Source organism: Carassius gibelio, chromosome B9 (assembly GCF_023724105.1).
Source record: "Carassius gibelio isolate Cgi1373 ecotype wild population from Czech Republic chromosome B9, carGib1.2-hapl.c, whole genome shotgun sequence".
Taxonomy (NCBI): domain Eukaryota; kingdom Metazoa; phylum Chordata; class Actinopteri; order Cypriniformes; family Cyprinidae; genus Carassius; species Carassius gibelio.
Window position 1 is genome coordinate 24,156,385 of NC_068404.1, and position 7,095 is coordinate 24,163,479.

At 36.3% G+C, this 7,095-nt stretch overlaps 1 long non-coding RNA gene across 3 annotated transcripts; it reads left to right on the forward strand.

The window, feature by feature from the left end:
- Window positions 1-2,569: 2,569 nt before the first annotated feature.
- On the forward strand, window positions 2,570-6,795 carry LOC127964493 (uncharacterized). 3 transcript variants are annotated; one of them, XR_008155055.1, is made up of 6 exons: window positions 2,570-2,642; window positions 3,143-3,327; window positions 3,495-3,643; window positions 4,144-4,328; window positions 4,496-5,311; window positions 6,311-6,795. It is a non-coding gene; the product is annotated as an uncharacterized LOC127964493 (long non-coding RNA). The 3 variants fall into 3 exon arrangements; XR_008155056.1 differs by having other exon boundaries at window positions 4,496-4,644; XR_008155057.1 differs by lacking the exon at window positions 4,144-4,328 and having other exon boundaries at window positions 3,495-3,661.
- The last annotated feature ends 300 nt before the right edge of the window (window positions 6,796-7,095 follow it).

Consider the following 7,095-nt stretch of genomic DNA (forward strand, 5'->3'; position numbering starts at 1 on the left):
ATAAAAATTGAAGTTATACATTGCACAGACCACTTTCACCTCAGACTGAGAGTACACCTTACCACAATGTCAGCTTTGAGCATCTCTACTTTCAAAAAGCTTTTTTTAAACAAAAGAGGACCAATCAGGATCATCTTTCTTTGTCATGTCGCTGAACTGCGGCGCGATGAGGAGAGCGCTGAAAAACTGTAAATCAGTGTAGAGAAATAAAGTGAAAGAAAGTGAAGTGACATACAGCCAAGTATGGTGACCCATACTTAGAAGTTATTTTCAGTTAGAACAATTTAATTGATTTGGTCTCAATTACAATAATAAATGTTTGCATGTTATTTTAGCCATACTGATGTCCGGAGAGATTTTTTAAATATAAAATAAATGTCATGAATACATTAAATATACATTTTAATTTTAATTTTATTAAATTAAATGTATGCATTTAGAAGATACTTTTATCCAAAGCAACTTACATTGCATTCAGGCTAACATTTTTTTTTTTTACCTAACATGTGTTCCTTGGGAATCAAACCCACAGCCTTGCAGTGCTTATGCAAAGCTCTACCACTTGAGCCACAGGAACTATAACTAGAACATTGTTACAACACTAGTTTTATGTTTTAAAACATCTTAAAAGTAAACAGTTTGTGTTTACACAGATGAAACTCTGCAAAAACTTTGAAGATCAGTATCTCAATACTGCTCACAATACAGAAAAAAACCTTAGGTTATATCTGCATTCTGAGCAGTTTTGATATACTGAATTTAAACGTTTTTGCATTCCATATAGCAAAAATGAGGTATATATATTTTTGAGCACTCCAGCGTGATTATAAACATGAAATTATCCAGCCATGGCTACCTGTTTCACAAAAATATAAAGAGGAGGGAAAACAAAGTTTAAAAATCCATCAACCATCCATCTCAATGAGAAAAACCAAAGAATATATTTCTGATGAATGAAAATTATCTTTTGCTGATAATTGAGATTCACAAATTGGTGAAGTGGACCATTTTCACCATCAGGGCAGTAATTAATAATTTTCAATCAACATAAAATGTTACAAATCTGCCAGGAAGAGGACGTATGTCTATATCGTCCTAATGCATGGTGAGAAGGAGAGTTGAGTGGCTAAAAACCCTCCAAGGATCACAGCTGGAGAATTGTAGAAAATAGTTAAGTCTCAGAAAACCTTAAGAAAAATTGTCAAACAAAATCTACATCAACACATGTTGTTTAGGAGGGTTACAAGAAAAATTATTCTAGCTCATCCAAAAACAAACTAAAGCATATTCAGATATCACACATTACTGGAACCTCAAATGGGACTGGCTTCTATGGTCAGATGAAACAAAAAATTAGCTTTTTAGCAGCAAACACTCAAGAACACAAACCTCAAAAACAACACAGAAATGGGTAATAAAAGGGGGCCTGTATATATGTGTGTGTCTGTGTGTATGTAGACAATGTCTTCAAATATTTTTTGTCTTGTAAAAAAGAAAAGTGCTTGTGTGTGTGTGTGTGTTTGGATACAGTGGAAGTGTGAGGTTTCTGATTGCAGAGACACAACGTTGTGAATTTTGGTAGGCACTTATTTAAAAATTCCACATTATACAGTCCTGAAACGATGTGGAACTATGGCAGTGTGTACTTTCAATCTGAGGTGGAATGGGTTTGTGCAATCTATAGCTTCTATTTTTATATATTTTTTATTGTTGAGATGTAGCAATTTATTTATGAGATTTGGGAGGCTCTTATTTTGTAATTCCACATCAGACTGTCCTGAAACGATGCAGCTGACATTGTGGCAAGGTGTACTCTCAATCTGAGGTGAAAGTGGCCTGTGCAATCTATAACTTTTTTAAATTTACATTTCTCAAAGTAGAGATGCAGCAGTTTTTTTATGAGATTTGGGAGGCTTTTATTTTGTAATTACACATCAGACTGTCCTGAAACGATGCAGCTGAGATTGTGGCAAGGTGTACTCTCAATCTGAGGTGAAAGTGGCCTGTGCAATCTATAACTTTAGATTTTATAGATTTTTGAATGTAGAGATGCAGCATATTTTTTATGAGATTTGGGAGGCTCTTATTTTGTAATTCCACATCAGACCGTCCATATATGATGCAGCTGACATTGTTGTAAGGTGTACTCTCAATCTGAGGTGAAAGTGGCCTGTGCATTGTATAACTTAAATTTTTATAGATTTTTGAATATAGAGATGCAGCATTCCATTTATGAGATTTGGGAGGCTCTTATTTTGTAATTCCACATCAGACTGTCCTGAAACGATGCAGCTGACATTGTGGCAAGGTGTACTCTCAATCTGAGGTGAAAGTGGTCTGTGCAATCTATAACTTTAGTTTTTATAGATTTTTGAATGTAGAGATGCAGCATCTTTTTTATGAGATTTGGGAGGCTTTTATTTTGTAATTACACATCAGACTGTCCTGAAACGATGCAGCTGAGATTGTGGCAAGGTGTACTCTCAATCTGAGGTGAAAGTGGCCTGTGCAATCTATAACTTTTTTAAATTTACATTTTTCAAAGTAGAGATGCAGCAGCTTTGTTTTGAGATTTGGGAGGCTTTTATTTTGTAATTACACATCAGACTGTCCTGAAACGATGCAGCTGACATTGTGGCAAGGTGTACTCTCAGTCTGAGGTGAAAGTGGCCTGTGCAATCTATAACTTTTTTAAATTTACATTTTTCAAAGTAGAGATGCAGCAGCTTTTTTATGAGATTTGGGAGGCTCTTATTTTGTAATTCCACATCAGACCGTCCATATATGATGCAGCTGACATTGTGGTAAGGTGTACTCTCAATCTAAGGTGAAAGTGGCCTGTGCATTGTATAACTTAAATTTTTATAGATTTTTTATATAGAGATGTAGCATCTCATTTATTATATTTGGGGGGCTCTTATTTTGTAATTCCACATCAGACCGTCCTGGAACGATGCAGCTGACATTGTGGCAAGGTGTACTCTCAATCTGAGGTGAAAGTGGCCTGTGCAATCTATAACTTTTTTAAATTTTCATTTTTCAAAGTATAGATGCAGCAGGTTTTTTACGAGATTTGGGAGGCTTTTATTTTGTAATTCCACATCAGACTGTCCTGAAACGATGCAGCTGACATTGTGCTAAGGTGTACTCTCAATCTGAGGTGAAAGTGGTCTGTGCAATCTATAACTTTAGTTTTTATAGATTTTTGAAAGTAGAGATGCAGCATCTTTTTTATGAGATTTGGGAGGCTTTTATTTTGTAATTACACATCAGACTGTCCTGAAACGATGCAGCTGACATTGTGGCAAGGTGTACTCTCAATCTGAGGTGAAAGTGGCCTGTGCAATCTATAACTTTTTTAAATTGACATTTTTCAAAGTAGAGATGCAGCAGCTTTTTTATGAGATTTGGGAGGCTTTTATTTTGTATTTACACATCAGACTGTCCTGAAACAATGCAGCTGACATTGTGGCAAGTTGTACTCACAATCTGAGGTGAAAGTGGCCTGTGCAATCTATAACTTTTGTTTTTATAGATTTTTGAAAGTAGAGATGCAGCAGCTTTTTTATGAGATTTGGGAGGCTTTTATTTTGTAATTACACATCAGACTGTCCTGAAACGATGCAGCTGACATTGTGGCAAGGTGTACTCTCAATCTGAGGTGAAAGTGGCCTGTGCAATCTATAACTTAGATTTTTATAGATTTTTGAATATAGAGATGCAACATCCCATTTATGAGATGTGGGAGGCTCTTATTTTGTAATTCCACATCAGACTGTCCTAAAACGATGCATCTGACATCGTGGCAAGGTGTACTCTCAATCAGAGGTGAAAGTGGCCTGTGCAATCTATAACTTTTTTTAATATACATTTTTGAAAGTAGAGATGCAACAGTTTTTTTTTAGATGTGGGAGGCCTTTATTTTGTAATTACACATCAGACTGTCCTGAAACGATGCATCTGACATCGTGGCAAGGTGTACTCTCAATCTGAGGTGAAAGTGGCCTGTGCAATCTATAACTTTTTTAAATTTTCATTTTTCAAAGTATAGATGCAGCAGGTTTTTTACGAGATTTGGGAGGCTTTTATTTTGTAATTCCACATCAGACTGTCCTGAAACGATGCAGCTGACATTGTGCTAAGGTGTACTCTCAATCTGAGGTGAAAGTGGTCTGTGCAATCTATAACTTTAGTTTTTATAGATTTTTGAAAGTAGAGATGCAGCATCTTTTTTATGAGATTTGGGAGGCTTTTATTTTGTAATTACACATCAGACTGTCCTGAAACGATGCAGCTGACATTGTGGCAAGGTGTACTCTCAATCTGAGGTGAAAGTGGCCTGTGCAATCTATAACTTTTTTAAATTGACATTTTTCAAAGTAGAGATGCAGCAGCTTTTTTATGAGATTTGGGAGGCTTTTATTTTGTATTTACACATCAGACTGTCCTGAAACAATGCAGCTGACATTGTGGCAAGTTGTACTCACAATCTGAGGTGAAAGTGGCCTGTGCAATCTATAACTTTTGTTTTTATAGATTTTTGAAAGTAGAGATGCAGCAGCTTTTTTATGAGATTTGGGAGGCTTTTATTTTGTAATTACACATCAGACTGTCCTGAAACGATGCAGCTGACATTGTGGCAAGGTGTACTCTCAATCTGAGGTGAAAGTGGCCTGTGCAATCTATAACTTAGATTTTTATAGATTTTTGAATATAGAGATGCAACATCCCATTTATGAGATGTGGGAGGCTCTTATTTTGTAATTCCACATCAGACTGTCCTAAAACGATGCATCTGACATCGTGGCAAGGTGTACTCTCAATCAGAGGTGAAAGTGGCCTGTGCAATCTATAACTTTTTTTAATATACATTTTTGAAAGTAGAGATGCAACAGTTTTTTTTTAGATGTGGGAGGCCTTTATTTTGTAATTACACATCAGACTGTCCTGAAACGATGCATCTGACATCGTGGCAAGGTGTACTCTCAATCTGAGGTGAAAGTGGCCTGTGCAATCTAGAACTTAGATTTTTATAGATTTTTGAATATAGAGATGCAGCATCCTATTTATGAGATTTGGGAGGCTCTTATGTTGTAATCTCACATCAGACCTTCCTGAAACGATGCATCTGACATTGTGGCAAGGTGTACTCTCAATCTGAGGTGAAAGTGGCCTGTGCAATCTATAACTTTTTTTAATATACATTTTTGAAAGTAGAAATGCAACAGTTTTTTTTTTAGATGTGGGAGGCCTTTATTTTGTAATTACACATCAGACTGTCCTGAAACGATGCAGCTGACATTGTGGCAAGGTGTACTCTCAATCTGAGGTGAAAGTGGCCTGTGCAATCTATAACTTAGATGTTTATAGATTTTTGAAAATAGATGCAGCATCCCATTTATGAGATTTGTGAGGCTCTTATTTTGTAATTCCACATCAGACTGTCCTGAAACAATGCATCTGACATCGTGACAAGGTGTACTCTCAATCTGAGGTGAAAGTGGCCTGTGCAATCTATACATTTTATTTATATATAATTTTGAAAGTAGAGCTGAAGCAGCTTGTTTATGAGATTTGAGAGGCTCTTATTTTGTAATTACACATCAGACCGTCCTGAAACGATGCAGCTGACATTGTGGCAATGTGTACTCTCAATCTGAGGTGCAAGTGGCCTGTGCAATCTAGAACTTAGATTTTTATAGATTTTTGAATATAGAGATGCAGCATCCTATTTATGAGATTTGGGAGGCTCTTATGTTGTAATCTCACATCAGACCATCCTGAAACGATGCATCTGACATTGTGGCAAGGTGTACTCTCAATCAGAGGTGAAAGTGGCCTGTGCAATCTATAACTTTTTTTAATATACTTTTTTGAAAGTAGAGATGCAACAGTTTTTTTTTTTAGATGTGGGAGGCTTTTATTTTGTAATTACACATCAGACTGTCCTGAAACGATGCAGCTGACATTGTGGCAAGGTGTACTCTCAATCTGAGGTGAAAGTGGCCTGTGCAATCTATAACTTAGATGTTTATAGATTTTTGAAAATAGATGCAGCATCCCATTTATGAGATTTGTGAGGCTCTTATTTTGTAATTCCACATCAGACTGTCCTGAAACGATGCAGCTGACATTGTGGCAAGGTGTACTCTCAATCTGAGGTGAAAGTGGTCTGTGCAATCTATAACTTTAGTTTTTATAGATTTTTGAATGTAGAGATGCAGCATCTTTTTTATGAGATTTGGGAGGCTTTTATTTTGTAATTACACATCAGACTGTCCTGAAACGATGCAGCTGAGATTGTGGCAAGGTGTACTCTCAATCTGAGGTGAAAGTGGCCTGTGCAATCTATAACTTTTTTAAATTTACATTTTTCAAAGTAGAGATGCAGCAGCTTTTTTATGAGATTTGGGAGGCTTTTATTTTGTAATTACACATCAGACTGTCCTGAAACGATGCAGCTGACATTGTGGCAAGGTGTACTCTCAATCTGAGGTGAAAGTGGCCTGTGCAATCTATAACTTTTGTTTTTATAGATTTTTGAAAGTAGAGATGCAGCAGCTTTTTTATGAGATTTGGGAGGCTTTTATTTTGTAATTACACATCAGATTGTCCTGAAACGATGCAGCTGACATTGTGGCAAGGTGTACTCTCAATCTGAGGTGAAAGTGGCCTGTGCAATCTATAACTTAGATTTTTAAAGATTTTTCAATGTAGAGATGCAGCATCCCATTTATGAGATTTGGGAGGCTCTTATTTTGTAATTCCACATCAGACCGTCCTGAAACAATGCAGCTGACATTGTGGCAAGGTGTACTCTCAATTTGAGGTGAAAGTGGCCTGTGCAATCTATAACTTATTTTTTTATAGATTTTCTAATTTAGAGATGCAGCATCTCATTTATGAGATTTGAGATGCTCTTATTTTGTAATTCCACATCAGACCGTCCATATACGATGCAGCTGACATTGTGGTAAGGTGTACTCTCAATCTGAGGTGAAAGTGGCCTGTGCAATCTAGAACTTAGATTTTTATAGATTTTTGAATATAGAGATACACTATCCTATTTATGAGATTTGGGAGGCTCTTATGTTG